Below are 17,225 nucleotides of genomic sequence, written 5' to 3'. Positions count from 1 at the left end.
AGCAGCTATGGTGGGCACCCAGTGTCCTGTCAAGTCAGCCCACCACACAGTACCCCCAAGTCCTCCACAGGGCTGCTCTCAAAACATTCATTCCCTGTCTTTCCTGATACTGTGGGTTGTCCCAACCCATGTGCAGGTCCTTGGCCTTGGCCATGTTGGATTTAATGAGGTTCACACTGGCCCACTTCTCAAACCTATTAAGGTCCCTAAAGATGTCATCCCTTCCACCAAGTGTATCAATTGCACCACTGGGCTTTGGTCATCTGCAAACTTGCTAAGGGTGTACTCAATTCCACTGTGCCATTAATTAATTAAGGTATTGAACAGAACCGTTGAGATTCCATGAGGAACACCACTTGATGCAGGTCCATTTGGACATTGAGAGGTTGACTGCAGCTCTCTGGGTATGGCCATCCAGCCAGTTTCCTTTCTACTGAATGGTCCAGACATCAGTATCCTTATCTCTCCGATGTCGGGAGACAGATGTTGTGTGAGACTGTGTCAGAGACCTTAAAGAAGTCAAGATAATGTCATCAGTTTCTCTTTCCTTATTCACCAGTGCAGTCACTGTAGAATAATATATAGAATAAATCTGTCGTGTTTTGATGATTAATGTTATTTGGTCCCTCCAAGTCAAGTAGCGTACATGCAATGTGAACAGATCACTGAGACTACCATTGTTTTTCATCACCGTATGCTAGAAATACTTTAAAGGAATTTTGGTAAAGAGTAGATCTTAAAGTATTTTTAGTTAATATCTTGGAATAGGGCTGTACACAGGCAAGGCTATTGCTATCAAATGCTAGTTTCTTATTTCAAGAAAACCCGGTTTCAGGTGCTCAGGCAATAGCTTTCTTTAGTTTTACAGTTTCATCTACTTTAGAACATTGACATAAACTCTGTAATTTACTGTTAACTATGCTACCAATGTATCTAGCTTAAACTATATCAAAGGTAGTGTTAATTTGAAATTTAACTGCAAATGTACTTATTTCCACAAATAAAAATGTTGATTTTTGTGTTAAAAATCTAAAATAAGCACAAGTCCCACCACCATCATCCATTGCTACTCATCTTAGATTTCTTCAGGGCTGTTTGAATGCAAAGGGAGGTATCAGACTCCTGCTTCCAAACAGAGAAAAATCAATATGTAGTCTCAGAAGCCTGTGCTTCTATAATATTTTAATTTTGTTTTTCAGTTATAATCAATATCACCTATTTTGCCAATGCTAGCAGTGAGAGAAAGGCCCTAAGACATTGATGGGCAGACAGACTGAGAATAGCATGAACTATATTTATGTTTCTGACATCAGTGTCCTGGTTTATCTAATGTTGTATGATATGGTGACTAAATTCACCATACTATCCCACCCTTAGTGAGCCAGTATTTTCTAATACTGCCCCTTGTTTCAAAAATCATAGGAATTTTAAATAAAAAATTGCTAATGTGAGGTGTTCTCTTACAGTCTGTTTAGAAATCTCATAGTCTCTTTGCTTTTCATAAACAATATTCCTACACTACATTAATGAATATTCCAAATTGGATGCTCCTGGGACAGTAAGAGATAATTAATAAGCTTCCTACTTCAAATACAGCATTTATAAAACTATCATGAAGTTTTGTGGTAACAGGACATCTCTACACTCTTTAATACTTACTTAGATAGGTGTACTTAGTTACCACTGTAACCATCATTCCTGTTGTGTCCTTCACCTCTTTTGATTATATTTTCTCTGTATTGAAAAGCAGCATATTTTTACTGCTGAAAAAAACAAGAGCTCCTCCTGACAGATCCTAATTTTCCCACCATATCTCCTTTTATCCCGCAGATACCACCTTCCCTGCCCAACTGTCACATTACCATATCTTTACCTATTCTCTTCAAGAGTTTGCTGGGTTCTTTTATGTTTCAAGAAATCAAGCTTTTGAAAGGTCTGTTGCCTTCCAGAAAAGAAGTTGCACAAATCAGCCTTGTTATAGGTCTCCCGTGTGAGAACTGGCAGAACTGACAGCTGGTAAAAAAAAAAAGTAAAAAAAAAAAAGTCAACCTGAAAAATGAACTGTGCCAAAAATTTCACTTTCCAAATGGCATAAAATGCCTGTTTTATGCAAACAAAGGGTTTTGACTGTTCAGTGCTCAAATAAGCCCTTCATCTTTTAATTGATGTAGAGATTTGGATTACAACCGCTTAATGAGTATTGACTGAGTCTGTAGCATCCTTTTCGTAGAGGTTTATGTGAAAGGAACATTAGCTGGAATGTTGTAGTAAGGTGCTAGAGAAATGGAGCCCTAGGACCCTTCCAAAATGCCTGGCCACTGTGATTAACCCATTCTGTCTTCCAACAGGCAGATGGCACATGGGAAGTTAACTTTCCAAAGATAACAGGAAGTTGCAGGATCAGCCTGAATGCTTCCCACACATTTAAGCAGCTTCTGCTTTACAATTGCTGTTCAAACACAGAAATACACAATATATGCTGCAGCTTCCTTTTCCCAATCAAGGTTTAAACAGACCTGTTGAGGATTATGAATGCAACCCTAAAAGTTAGTCTGTCTCACAGTATTTATTTTAAGCTTCAGATCCTGATCTCCCTTCAGTGTTTAATTTGATTAATGGTTAATAGGGCCATCCAGAGTTCTCCACAGAGGTTTATGTCTTTAATTAAATGCCCAGAGACAGCTAGCTCTAGCTGACCTCTGCCTCTTTTAGCTGGACAAGGAGGAAGAGAGCAGAGTTTTAACCCTGCTTCCCACACAGGCTCCTGTTCTCTTGTGGACACCAAAGGTTCTCTTTGGGCAGCCAGTGGCTGCTGGTGTGGCTTAGAGCAGATGCACTCACTCGAAGGTGCCAAAGAGTTGTGCAAAGAGCTGCCTGCCACCACAGGCTCAGCACTTCCTGGGACAGCTCTTCCTCAGCTGGGGTTTTCCTCCAGCCAGGAGAGACCTCCTCTTTGGGATTTGGACACTGTTTTGTTGACCTCACCTGTCACACTGGAGGTGGTGTTCAAAGTATGTGTTAAGGTCCCTGCCTCATGGCATTCCTAGCTTTGGAGATGTGCTCCAGCTGGACAGGGACATGCAGCTGTAAGGTGATGAGGCCTCAGTGGTACCCGATACAGCCTTCAGGAGAGGGGCTGGAGGCAGAGGGGATGGGAGCAGGCAGGGCGGACCAGGGAGTCCGTCCCTTTGACAGACAGCAGAGTGAAAGGAGAGGAAAGCTCTCCCTGCTCGCCGAGGCTTGTGTGATGGCAAAAGGGAGATCCTGGGCTCTGAGCTGTGAAATTGTCTGATCCATCACCGACTAACTTCAGAATGGGTGGCAGGACATAATAAAACGCTTATAAGCTTTTTAAAGGCTCCTGACAGAGGGGGAGTTGTATTACTTCTGAATGGGTGAGGGGCTTCCTGTGTTTCACGCAAAATTGCAGGTTGTATTTTCCCATGAAATGTGCAGACTTGCTACAGAGTATATTTATGTGCTTCACCGGTTCTTGGTAAGGTGGTATTGAACAGTTATACCTCTCCTATTTTTCATGGCACTTACGATATTTAAAGAGCTCCTACAGTGAAGAGCACTAAGGGATTTGAGTGTTTTGATTCCTGTATCTTCTGTAGGAAGTGGCTTGTTTAATTCCAGGGCATTGCATTTTGGGGGCACCTGTGAAAGGCCCAGGAATGTAAGGAGGAAAGAGAGACTGCTGCTCGGTGTCTGCAGGAAATTGGTGAGAAAAATCAGCTAGAGGGCACCAATATTTCTTCTTAGGGCTGTTAAATTAGGCCATGTGGACTGGCAGCATATGGATGCATGAGAGAAACATGAGGGCTTTACGAAACAGTTGTGCTAAAAATAATTTTTGGTGTTATTTTTAATAATGTTAACACAGATGAACAAAGTGAGGTAGAAGTTCGTAGCCTGAGACAATTCCTTCTCCTGCTTTACAGGGTAAACACTATAAATCCTTGAGTGTTTGTTTGACTAGGTAATGCTTTCCAAAAGCGTGTCAATGAAATAGGCATCAGAGCCATAAAATATTTTCCTATATTTATATTCTAAATGTGCAATAAAAAGTCAGTAAACTTTAGACTCCTAAGCACCAAAATTGCTTTCAAAAAGGGGGGTTGGATGTTAAAGTCAAGTATTTAAAAAATTAAAGATTTTAGTATTGCCAGAAATGCACAGTCGGTGGTTCATGCTGAGCGGTGTTAGTAGGCTCAGCTATAGCCTAGTAAGTTTTGTTGCTGTCTGGGCATGAGAAGGATCCTGAAACTGTTGGAGGGGGCAGGACTACTGTAGGATTATCAGTTGATTGGTTAATTTAGAGGATTATGTTTTTAATGCCAAAAAATCCAGCTGCACAGAATTGCAGAATAATTTAGGCTCAAAGGGATTTCTGGGGATCCTCTTTCTAGCCCCTGCTCAAAGCGGGTGCACGGTACGTGGTTTTGCATGTTGCAATAACTTACCTTTGCATGGTTTTGATTTGTGCAAGAAAGATTAACTATTTGGGTATTTTTCTTTTTTGTGTAGTACAGAGGCAAATACCAAGGAAGGATCAAAATTAAGGCAAAAGTTGATCCAGATAGCATTTAAGCCGCACCAAAATATCCCATACCATTTTGCATATATTGTTTTGGTTTTTTATGATTAAAAAACATCCCTCTAGGGTAGCACAAGGGGCTTAGTTTAAACATTTGCAAATTAATTTTAAATTGTTCTTTTCATTGCTGGCTAATACTCAGGAGAAATTGGAAAATACTGAGAGCAAAGGCTATACAGCATTTTTTAGCCAGTGTTTCTGTTTAGACTTAATCGCTATAATGCAGTGTTAAAATTTACAAAACAGCTTGTAATTGCAGTAGCTTATTTAAACCAGCTATTTGTGGTTATGTCTGCTGAGGAAACTTAAACTTCAATGTTCCCCAGCCATCTAATAGCAGCAAATTGACTGCGGGTCTCTTGAAGGAATATCTAAATGTAGGCTGTTGAATAATCCCTTTGGGGGCCCTGTAACTATTTTTGTGCCTGGATATGCGTCATCAGTGGGTATTTTCTCTGGTGACTAGCTTACATCAGTAGGTCTCCTACCATACGCTCTATCAGTGAGTGACTTATGATTGATGGGAGTCACGGCTGCTGTTTAGCTTTTATCTGTGACCTCAAATAATGGACAACAGGAATTTCCAGGCTGTTAAATTCCTTGAATGACTGAAGACGCGGGATGGCTCCGCCGATAAACGCAGGTAGTGCCCAGATGCTGGGTGTTCACCGGGGGCTGGGGCGGGGAGGAGGGAGAGGGGGGTTCCTCGGCTGCGGGGCGGTGAATCCGCGAGTTGCGCGTCCCCGGGCGCCGGGAAGCGGCCGCGCCGGAGCAGCGCCGGGCGGCCGTGATGCTCCAGCTCCGCCGGCTCTCCAGCCACCCGTGTCCGCTGCTGGCACTGCCCAGACATGTGTTTAGCTGGCTCATCTTCAGGGCACTTTGTCCGTTCCCTTGAAACCGGGGAGACGCGCAGTTTGCGGCTCCGTGGAGGGAAAGGCTGTGGGATTTTCAGCTGCAGCCTGGTTGGTTTTTAACCCTTTTTATTACCATCGGCAGCGAGTGGATTTATTGGCGTGCTTCACCCAGGTGCTGCCTGGGCTAAATCTGAAGGTGCAGTAGGCTACGTGGTCTTAAGGTTAAGTTGCACCTGCCACAGTGACCCACTGAGCACGTAGCTCATTTCCTGGTGTTCAGTACTTCGTTTTAAGGAAATAAGGATTGCAGATACTGAGTTATCTCCTCTTTCCATGTCCACTCTGCCTTTCTGTCTGACATGTGAAATGGGGCTGCAAGACAGGTACAAGATTTTCTGTGTTACCTGTGATGAATTTAGCAGCTTGAGTCAGCCCTACGGCGAGGCACTTCGATATTTCTTCCTCTTTCCCTCCTGTTCTTCCTGTCTCAATCCCTTTGGTAAAAGCTATGATTGGGAAGAGGAGATCTGCTCTCTGTGAAATTGTGCACAGAAATCTCTCGAGCCCTTCTCCTGGTAACTGGGAGTAAAGACGACAGATATAGATGCTCCCAGTGTGATCGAGGATTAAAAACAAAAACCCTTGATGCTGTTTATCGCGTGGCATTGTTTGGCTGAGGGAGGATAGCAGCTGGATCCAAATTCCTTCTCACCACTTCTTCCTGTTGGCAGGTGGCCTTCCGCACAGGCTGGGCTCGCAAACTCTCACGCGGGTCTTACTTATTTCACTGCCTACTATTGTTTTTCATTCAGGTGACAGCGGACAGGGTTTTGTGCAAGATTTTGAGACTTGAAAAGTTTCAGAGGGAAAACAGGAGCTTTGTTTGAACTCGCCTGTGTGCTCCCTCCTCCGCATGTACTAGCCCAGAGGTCGTAGTTAATGAATGAAACCAGGCTTCCTGCAGAAGCTGGTTAACCCCTGTCTGTGCCTTGTTGACACAGTGCTCACAGGTGTGTGCTGCCGTGGTGTGGATGCCCTCGCTCGGAGCAATACGGGCTGTGCGTACCTTCCTGATCCCTCCACACAGGTGCCTGGTCCAGCACAGGCAGTGGGTCTGGAGTAAGTTTCCTCATCTGCTCTGGCTAGTTGAGTGCTGGTTAAGAATTGCATTCGGCAGATGCAGGAGGAAGAGAAGCGTCAATTAAAAAGTGGCTTGGAAAATCAAGAGGGGGAGAGGAGGGAATGGAAAGGTCTTTATTGAATTGTGATTACGAGTATACTCTTCCTTTATTTTTTTTTTATTTTTTTTTTCCAGTCACTTCAGTAAGATTTTGGGATTCATGACAAGCTGGTTATATAATTCAAAATCTGTGAAAGGTTGAGCACAAAAATGTTTGACAAATCTTGAGTCACTTGCATTAAAAATCAGTGGATTTTTCTAGGGTGTGCTTTGAAAATGTAAAGCTTGCTAACTGGTTGATGCTACTGCATGTGTCATTTACCTCAGCTTTCTAGGAATCAAAATGCCTGGCTACAGAGTAATATCTTCTGGCTAATACTGACCTCATTTGCCCCCATTTTTAAGGATATCATGTTTTAGGGTAGTGATAGTATTTTAGGGTAGCTTTCATTTGCAGTATTTGTGCAAAAGCTCAGCATTACCACCTTTCCAGAAAGACTCTGCAGACCTTCAGAACATTTCCAGAAAGGGTTGCCGTTTTCTAAGAAAAAGCGTTGGCAAGTTGCCTGCCGTTTCCTGATGCTTGGCACTGAGGCCAAGGCAGAGGGATGAAATCCAAACTGGCATGTGGCAGGGTGTGTAGGTGCCTCCCTGTGTGCTGTAAAAGAGACGTCGCTTTGGGGACAAACTTAATTTAGGTGCTGATCCTGCAGTGAAGTCACGCCCCGTGGATGCCTGGGTCTGTATGCCCACACCCTGTTGCCTTCAGTGACTTCAGTGCAGGCACCAAGTTCTGCTGGCACAGCTTGAATTGTGAAATGATGACCACAGTAGCTAAAGCCTTGTTTTTCCAGAAGAGCCTTCACTTATTCAATGGCCGCCTTTAAAATCTTGAAAGTCACCCTGCACAGTGGCTAACCAGATATTCATCTATTTAGTTAAAATAGTTAGGTGTTGTGAGCAAAGGATGCGGCACGTTCACCAAAAGTCAGAGGATTCACTGCTGCATCTTGTAATATCTCCATCGGCAAACCTCTCCCTCCTCCAGCGAAGCGTGTTGGTGTTTCAATGTGCAACTAGTTCCCAGTGGGCACAGGACTGTAATTACCATACCTGGGAGGCGAAAACGGAGACTGAATCTGACACAGGAATATCGGGGCTTCGTTCTGAAATCTGTTTAAAGATTAACTGCAATTCTTTTCTCTTCTACCTCTCCCACCTGTTAAATCTATGACTGTGCACTCTGTACAGTTCCTGTAGTGTTGGGTATTAGTTGAGGGTCATGAATTGGTATTTAATAGTTTTTTTATCATTTTTACACAAATCATACTTTCCATGCTTAAATACTCTTGAGAGTAAAGAGGTTCTCTGGGACAGAAAGAAGAGAAAGAAAATAGAAAGCTCACCTTGCCATGGCCCACTGTTTTGACCGCACTATTTTCTTTGAAGAGTAACTGTGTGGAGGCAGTGCTGCTCATTCATTGGTGAAATCATAAACACAAGTAAACATACATTATTAGAGCTGCCTGTAGGTTGTAAAAATACTCTGAAATATGGGGCAAAGCAATGATTTGACATTTTCAGGGGACATGGTATATTTTGTTTGTTTTAGTTCAAAATCATCTGTTATAGTCATAAATACTTGATCTCTCAAGGTGATCTTTGTATTTACATGGAGTCTAGTTGAAGTCAGTGAACTAGTAGTTCCCAGATGCTTGGAAAGTGCAATTTTGGTCAGTTTGTGTGAGCAATAGCTTGTATAGTTTCATTGGTTTGTTTTGGGTTTTGTTCCTTTGGGTATCATGGAAGAAATAAAGTTTAGCCATCACTTCATTTAGGCATTACTTTTCTGTAGGGAAAAATAAGGAGTTACTCATAAACATCGCTCATATTTGTAGTGATCAGAGTAACAAAAGTGAAGAGGAAGAAAAATAATATAGTGAGATGAGACAAGAAAAATACAGTGTAAAGGAAAGTTGGAACAGTGAAAAAAGTTACTTCATTTCTGTGAATACAATTTTTTAAATCCACTTGTTCCAGTGACTGAAGAGCCTTCCATCTTTTTGATGTTACTGTATACAGTAACATGAGTGAATAGAGTCAGATACACTTCAGCTCTTCCTGTGTGTTCTGTGCCTGATAGCTTTGGTCCTGAGACTTTAGTCATCAGCTCAGTCCTCCCTGCGAGTGGCCAGTGACTTTAATAAGATTATTGGAGATCCAGGACTAGGTTGTCAGTAAGTTCATAGATTTATAAATGTTACCCTGGCATCAAACAGTTAATTTGAATTGTTTGTTGGCACATGGGGAGAAGAGAGAAGGAATATTCTGCAGGTGAAGGCTGTGTACTGTGACAGTCAGAAAGGTTTATATCAATAGCCTGGCACTAACTCCTGTAAATGGTGGCGAATTCTTTTCTTGGTCACCTGTCTTGCTTCCTCTGTCTACTCAGAGCAGTAGTTCTTGTAGGGATTTTTCACTCTTGGCAGTATTTCTCTTCTAGTGCCACAAAGTGAGCATTTTTCCTGCAGGACCTCAAACAGCTCAACAAGTGGTGAGCTGCCAGTGACTCAGCCCAGCGTCCCTGTCCATCTGCTTGCAGCCACCAGCAGTCCCTGCCAGCCGCCTGTTCTCAGAGGAAAATCCAGGCAAGCATCCTGAGACAGGAGCGGGTAATGGACAGGGTTATCCTGGATAAAGAGGTCCTGTGCTCCAAGGAGACAGTGAGGGAAGAAGCTTCTTTCTAACCCCAGGTACATTTTTTTCTGAGTCACATCCTGGCCTTTTGCACATCCTGGCTTGGAAACTTGCTGTAAAGGAGGCAAGAAAGAGAGACCACATGCTGACATCCCCAGGAGCCTTGAAAATGTCAGGACACCTGACGGTACAGCGGCACTTCAAAAATGGCACTGTCATGAAGGATTTACATGATCCTGCAATAGCTAATAACACAAGGGCAGTACAAGGTACTTATTCAAGATTGCTGAGGAGTTTGCCAAGTGTCTGTAGTTTCATGACATGACTTTGTCCCTCTGCAGACAGGCCTTTAGCACTGAGGAGTTTTCCAAAAACACAACCAGTCTTTCTCAAGTACAATTGCTAATTGCTACCCTGCTAGTTAAAAATAATAACAACCAAGTTAAAAAATGAAAGTCCTTACCTGGTAGTAATTTTGTTTTCACAAACTTATTCCAACATCCTCAAGGATTAACTCTCTTTTCTTCTTGTACACTTATTTATCCTTTTGGGTTGTGAAGTGAATGAATGTTTGAGGATTGCTCTGTGTGCTGCTTGGGACCATCTTTATTCAGGGACAGAGGAGATACAAAGTCAGTCCATGAGGTCATGACATCTTCTGTCCCTTGCCTGGGAGGTAGGATAACAATCTGCAGTGTGAAATTCCTCTCTCTCCTTTATGGAATCCATTTCTTTATACTAAGGCCAGCCAGATATCCTAATCTGGAAGTCCACAATTTGGGAATGAAAAAGAGGTTATTACAATGAAGAAACAAAACTCATCAAACTCCCTTTCATAAACGTGCAGGGAAAAGTGATAGTAAGCAAATTTTCTCAGTCTAACCAAATCATGGATCATCACATTGACTAAGGAAAATAGGAGCCTTTTGAGGCTCTCCATCCTCCGTAAAGCTCAGAGCCATGCACTGATGAAATACAGCCTGTCTTTAGAAGCGAGGTAGTAATTTTCCACCCTCTTGACTCTTGACCAGGAGCTCATGCAAGCAGCAGCTTGCTGCTGGATACAGAGGGAGCAAGGCTGCAAATCAGAAGGTCAGTTGCTCTTTTTAGTTTAGCATTTTATACCTTGATTGCTATTAAATTAGATATCACAGTGGTATCAGAGCCAAGATCACCTAGAAGGGAATGTCCCAAAGAGGTATAAAGTCGTAAAATAATGCAAATGAGCAAAAGGAGTATTAGTTTAACTGCTAGGAAAAAAAACATTATGGTGAAAGTCTGTTCTCGTGATGGAAACTAGACAAGCTGATTAGTTTGGACAACTCAAAAATGAACTGGACAAAATGCTGAAAAATATGCTACATAGATTTTTCTTCTCTAGATACAATATGATCTAATAGACTTTCATCATTTCCTTTTTGATCTAATTTCTGTGATTCTATGACCACTTTTTAAAAATGCTCATTTTCTTGCCTATCTCGCTGCAAACCTTCTTTGTGATTTTTTTGTCAGTTTTACCACAGAGGGAGGCATTTGCAGTAGTCCAGCATGATGATATTTTGAAGACTCCAAACACATTTCTCATGGCCATATCTTGCCATTGCTCCATTGTAAAATTCTCAGAATACTTGATGGGAGTTTTGCATTAAATTGTAAGGTATTTATATCCAGCTGCTCTTTAGAGGCCTAAGTCATATCCATGCTGTATTCCCATGGTAGCCTTCTTCCAGTTCTTTAAAGATACAATTTGGCTTTACAGGAAATAATAGTCATGCCTACCACACTGTAACTAAAATATTCAGACACATGAATCTTTTTCTTGACTTCCTATAAAAATGTCATTTGTAGCTTTATTTTGTTTGTTCTGGTTTGACTATAGTATAAACAAGAGTTTATTAAAACATTAGCTGTAAGTTACAGTTCTTTTTTGAGACTGCCAGGTCTTACAAAAAAATATGACTGAAACTGCAGGGCAAAACCACATATTAACAGAAAAAATGAATAATAAGTCTGTTTTCATATGGATTTTTTAAAAAGTACAGCTTGTAGTTGGACTAAATGTACTATTTCCTCCACTTCAGTCAGGAAGCCCTCACAGGCTTTTGACAGTGCCGCCAAAAAATTAATGCTTCAGCTGTTTAATAGGTATCAAAAGCCAGTTTGACAATTGTAATCTCTTCCAGGAATTCCCTTTCCCATTTTCCCTCCCTATAAAAACAGATAACAAGATGCTTATATAGAAATGGAAAGTCAGAGCTATTTTATGAAGCGTTGTGCATTCCTTCCAGCCTTAGGAGATGAGGCATGACATCTTCATGACAGGGTAGGAAACGCAGGCACTCTGTTGTGTAAGTAGCATTTGCTTCAAGGATTAGCTGCTTGCCAAGATAGTGCAGATTTAAATGTTTCCTAAGCCATTTCTGAGATTTTACGTAACATGGCAGTGACAGGAGAGCTGTGGAGATGGCTGGGTGGGGACTCAAAGCAGCCACCAAGGAAAGACAAAACCAAAGGAAGCTTAGAAATATGCTGCATGTGCCAGCATCAGCTGACACAGCAGAACTGAAGGCAAGGGAAAGCAGCACCAGGCTTCTCTTGAATGTCTGTCCTCACTTTTAACGTGCGGCAAGATGAGACAAACTGAAAGGAGACGCCACTTGAACCTTTGTTCTGAAGCATCTCAAAAAGGCACTGAAATATAGACTCAAAGGTCAGAAGTGTTCCCTTTTCTGGAATGTATTCCCAGGACAGCTGTTAATACTACTCTGTCTTTTAAGGCTAATCTTTAATAGTATTCAGTGATACATATTAAGAAATACATAGTATTACTGTGGTGGTGGTGAGGAATGGTTTGTTCTTCTCTAATGACAGAAAGGAGGTTCTGTGTTAGGAAGAGTGAAATAATTGAAGAGGTTGCCAATAAAAAAGCCACTGTGTTTGCAGAGGGTGCCCTTGTGTTCAGCAAACGCCAATTAGAGAAATGTCACTTTATGTGTACGATGGGTTATTGCTGCACAAACAGTTGTACAATTACGCCCTGGGTCAGAAGGGCAAGTTAGCTTCACCTCACAGCCATTATTCTAAAGCAAACACAAATACCAGGCACACAAACATCAGGCACTGTGGCAGTAAAATAATGACTCTTTGAAAATGTGGGCTAAAGAAATAAGAGTCCGTGTAACAAGCCTTGGCATTGTGGAAGGTAATTTTTACCATGTCTGCACTATGTGGAATAGAAGCATCATCTTTATGTAATGGAGAAGCACACACTTCCTTCCACCACTTGAAATACAGTTTACATCCTGTTATGTTTTTCTGATGCTTGGAAATACGAGGAGACTATGCAGAATATGCCTTTCTTTCAGTTACCTTCTTAGATACTGAAATGTCTGTAGTCCACTTGCCCTTGTAAATGAGTTTGTGCACTTCCTTCTGCTGTGCTACCAACGGTCTGATGTCACCATCCTCTGATGCACTCTGCTGTCAGCTCTTCTGTGGCTCTGACTGACTTAGTAAATGGAATAAAAGGCAGTTCTGCAAGTAACCTTGTGCAAGACATGTCCTTGGGTGTTCATTACTTGCACTTCTTTGTAGGTGTTCTACTTTGGTGTTTTATTTTGCATATTTTGCCTGAAGCTTCATTGGATTAAAATCTAAACAGGCAGAATGAGCTAGGGATGCTGTGGCCATCCTGGGTGCATACACGATAGCTGTGCTGTGTGTGGATTCATAAGATTTGCTCTAAGGCTATCAGGTTTGCCTTCTTTTCTAATGTGGTTGCCATCTGTGCTTGTTCTGGCTTCTCTCTGGGTTGTAAGAAAGAACACAGTTCGTTCATCAGGGATTGTGTTACCTTCAGTGGCCTGAACCTTTGTGCTCACTCGACCTCATACCTCTAGGAAGCTCAGCTGGCAAACATAGCACAGACCTTTGTGGCAACACCCTCTGGGAGCGTGGGCAGCCGCTAAGGTTATCCTGCTTCCATATATGCCGAGGTATTTTCATTGACATGCTCTTTTCACGGGTTTGAAATCACCGTGGCTTTAAAGAACCAGCTTTCCCTAAAGCGAAAGCACCGCGCTCGCCCGAGGACCTGCTCGAGCCCAGCATCTGCTGGGGCAGGACGGGGTGGCAGAAGTTAAATGGAGAGCGTTAGTTTGAAAAATGTTATGAGGTCACCATCCTTTTAAATTGGTTTACACAGATGGCTGTCTGGTTTGTTGCTTTTTCCTTGCTTAATAGTAACTGTTTATGGAAAAACGAATTGCTTTGCAGAAGGAGGTCCAAAAACTCATGCTGTTGTTTCCCTCACTGGAGATCTTCGTGTTTTTATGGGCATACAAAGATTTGGCCTGAAATGGAGATTAATTAGGAAGCATAGTGAATAATTAACTGTTTGACTTATTCCTAAGATCTGTGGTCACCGGGTTAGAAATTATTTCCCAAACTGCAGGAGATAAGAGAAGGTTATTCCTATTTCACAATGTCCATACTGTTAGGGCTTTGTGCTGTGTGTACTCTGACATCAGCTGATACCTACGCAAGCTGGGTCTAGCTTCTCATCCAAACCACTTCCTGGGGTTTTCTCGGGTAATGGCAGTGATTCAGAAGACACCACAGTGCCTCAGAAAGCCATTTTTTACACACTGCACCCAGACTGTCTGACCATGAAGAAACAAAGTTCTTAGGAAAGAGTTTTGTTCTTAAAAATACACACTCTTTTTGTTTGTTCTGCATTCAGATTTAGATGTACATTGCTTGGCTTGCGTCCTACTGACCTGTTCACTGGCCCACCTTCTGTTTTGTGGAAGATGTAGGAATATGATGTACACATATGCATGAGGCAGAAGCTTGAGTCTCTAGGCAGAAATAGTGATTTTGTATCCAAAATTGTTCCCACCTGGAAAATAATTCTAAAAAACCACAACCAAGTGATACGCAGGATTACATCTTTTAAAAACAAATCAAATCTAAATAATGGCGCTCTGCACTTTTGCAGAACTGTCTACTTAAGAAGCTGAGAGTGAGTTAGGAACATTGATGAAGCCTCTATTCTGTGAGGTGGGTATGTGTTTTTCATTATGATTTTGAAAAAGCATAAGTAATTCAAACCATTTGCCCAAGTCCAGCCACAGAACTATTTAAGAGTTGGGAACAGAGTCCAGAAATTTTCTGCCATGGCACGTGTTCCAATCAACAGTTACAAATAAGGTCTTTTGTCCTTCTCTGGAAGGAAGTGATGAGTTTTTGCATTCTGTTAGTGTTTCACGTGTCTCTTTTGATTTTTGATTTCTGACTAATGGAATAAGTGACTCTCACAGATACTTTTGCAGTGGCCTTAGATCAAAGTTTGGAGAGATAATGGTTTGTAATAGGGGAGCCAGTGGTATCAAACACGTCCACTGGATCCAGGCCAAACATAATGTGGGGCTCAGAAATGTTCTGTGCCTTTCATTACTTTTTCATTTTTTAGCATTCCGTCATGGTCAGATGCACCAGCAGTCTTTTAATAAATACCCTTCCATATTCAGACTTGCAGCTCAGGTTTGCAGGCCCATGGGGGCTGGATTATTTGAATAAGTCTGAGAAGTGAAACTGAACATTTGTAGGTGCAGCAGTTACAGGCAGCAAATCTAGTGAATCTTGTAATTTTGACAACCTTCGTTATCACAAGATGCTGCATGCAAAACCGTCAGCTCTCCTTGCCCTCTGCCTGAGCAGCTCAGATGTGGACCCTCAATGCTTCCTTGTGCCAAGGCTGGTTGCCCAACCCTGCTCGAGCATCCCCATTCCAGGGGAGCTTGTCTTGGGCAGTGACCTGGAAAACCTCTCTCTTGGGTTCTTGGCTATTTGCACCATTTTCCCTTTTGGCATTGTGAAGTAAACCCTGTTGAGTGGGATTCTGCCTCCTGCTTCATGCCATTGGGATCCTGGGTTTGCTGTGGCAAGAAATATATTTGGTTTGGAATTTTCTTTAAACTGGTGTTCGTTTTTAAAAGCCTATTTTGGAATAAATTACTCTGACAGTAAGTACCAAAATAGGTATCGATAAAATATGAATTTATGCATGCCAGCATTTATCCCTTTTGTGTCTATTCACAAATGCATACCAAAAATTGACTCTAGCTCCATATGGCTCCCAATCTCTTCCCTCCCCCGGCTGTCAGCTTCTCCTCATCTGGATGAATAAAAGGGAGCAGAGTGCTGGGCCATGAACTAAAGGTGGGTGTAGCAGAAAAAGTTACATTGAATATGTTTCCTCTGGGACATCACTGTGGCTCCTCAAGTGCCTCTCAGTTTGGATGGAAAATGCATCAAAAAGGTGATGCGGTTTGATGCCAATCTTAGTTTCACACTCTGAAAAAGGAATGAAAATACTCAGAGGGTGAGTTATTTCTGTGCTGATTTGCTTTCTGGACAGCAGTGGTTGTGTAAAAGCTATTATTGTTTTAGAAGCTTTTCAGTACACATTATGGCTATCAATTAAAATCACTCATTTTTTAATCTGAAATTTTCACTTGACTGAAGCAGAGATGTCAGGCCTGCTTGTAATATGTTCAGCAGGGCTATAAGGAAGTTGAGACACCTTCATTCCAAGACGTTCCATTAATCTGAGCGTAAGCACCATTTATTTTGCTCAGTTCTCAAGTGTTTAAATTCCAAATCTGTGGTGAGATTCCTAATACATTGTTTGATTGAAATTATGCAAATCCATTGCCGTAGTGCAAAATGATGTGAGATCTTTGGGAGGGAGAACACCCCTTTCTTCTGCCCTAAGGTGTCTGGAGGTGATAGGCTCGGGTTTCCCATGGCACTGCAGGACGGGTGGTGGGCTGGCACTGCTGGAAAACCCGCACTGCTCACATCGGAGTTTTGGTGTCAACCAACTCCTCAGAGCCTCCAAAATGGAAAAGTTATGATCCAGTACTAGGTGTTGTTGCCATCAAACAATGATCCCAGTGTTACAGGGTTACCTCAGCTTCTGGTGCTGCGTGGGCGGGAACCCAAGTGGACTTCTGTTGTTGATGTTTTTCCTAAGGGGGCTGAAATGATCACAGCTGATTCCAAGGGTTTTTTCCCGAGATTGCTTTCTGTCACTTCCTTTAGAAACCAAACATGAGCCCACAGCTTTCTGTCCTGTTAGAACATTAAGTTTTGTTGTCTAATTCAGAGCAGTTAGATCAACTTTTGAAAAAATCTAGAGGAATAAAAAGACAAAGAAGCAGCTAAGTAGGAACAGAAGACAAAAGTGGTTGAAAGAAAATACAGATTGCAAAAGATTCTGAAATCCCTTACCTCTCCTCTAACTGGTACAAAACCTTGACAACTCTTAAGCAGTACGACATCTTATTTCAGAACATTTTAAATGTTGCTTCAGTTTTATTTTGCACATTTTTATGTCATGAAGGTATTCCAACTGATCTTGTATGTCTTGTTAAATTGTAATTCTCTGAGAAGCACAATACCATCAAACTCTTAGTGATGATATTGTTATATCATGAGGCCTATTATATTAATTTATCTTCATTTAAACCAGGGACAAAATTTCTATATTTTATTGAACTTTTCATTTCTATCAAATCGGTGTGTTTTTCTTTCAGGAAACCCCAGTATGAAAAGTTTGGATGAGTTACAGTTTTAGAATTTTTTTCAATTCTTACTATTCAGTTTCCCTTTTTAAAATAAGTAAAACGTGCCTTCTTTTATTGTCTGTAAGCCCCACGAATCCCTAGAATTACATATTTATGAAAGCATAGGATTTCAGCACAGATAGGACTGACTTTCCATTTCTGTGAGAATGTTTACAGTTGAATGGTCTCAGGAATAAAACTGAAGCTTTTTTATGTGTATGTTTTGTGAATGTAAAACTTGCTCATGTTCTGAGCTGTGAACC

General features: G+C 41.7%; 1 protein-coding gene across 7 annotated transcripts in view; it reads left to right on the top strand.

Annotated features, from left to right (window-relative positions):
- Positions 1-17,225, top strand: part of HIVEP2 (HIVEP zinc finger 2) — a 138,686-nt gene that overhangs the window by 48,441 nt on the left and 73,020 nt on the right. Inside the window, exon 1 of one of the 7 annotated variants that reach the window (XM_014263499.2) lies at positions 5,120-5,243. The exons of the other annotated variants lie outside the window; for them this stretch is intronic. The gene's annotated coding sequence lies outside the window, so the exon portion shown is untranslated. Of the gene's footprint in view, positions 1-5,119; positions 5,244-17,225 lie in introns of those variants that run through there. 7 annotated transcript variants of the gene reach the window in all.

This window comes from Pseudopodoces humilis, chromosome 3 (assembly GCF_049639895.1).
Source record: "Pseudopodoces humilis isolate 2021_Gansu_Grassland_sample_001 chromosome 3, ASM4963989v1, whole genome shotgun sequence".
Taxonomy (NCBI): Eukaryota; Metazoa; Chordata; class Aves; order Passeriformes; family Paridae; genus Pseudopodoces; species Pseudopodoces humilis.
Note: the sequence above shows the minus strand (reverse complement) of the source record. Positions and strands in the feature narration are given on the sequence as shown.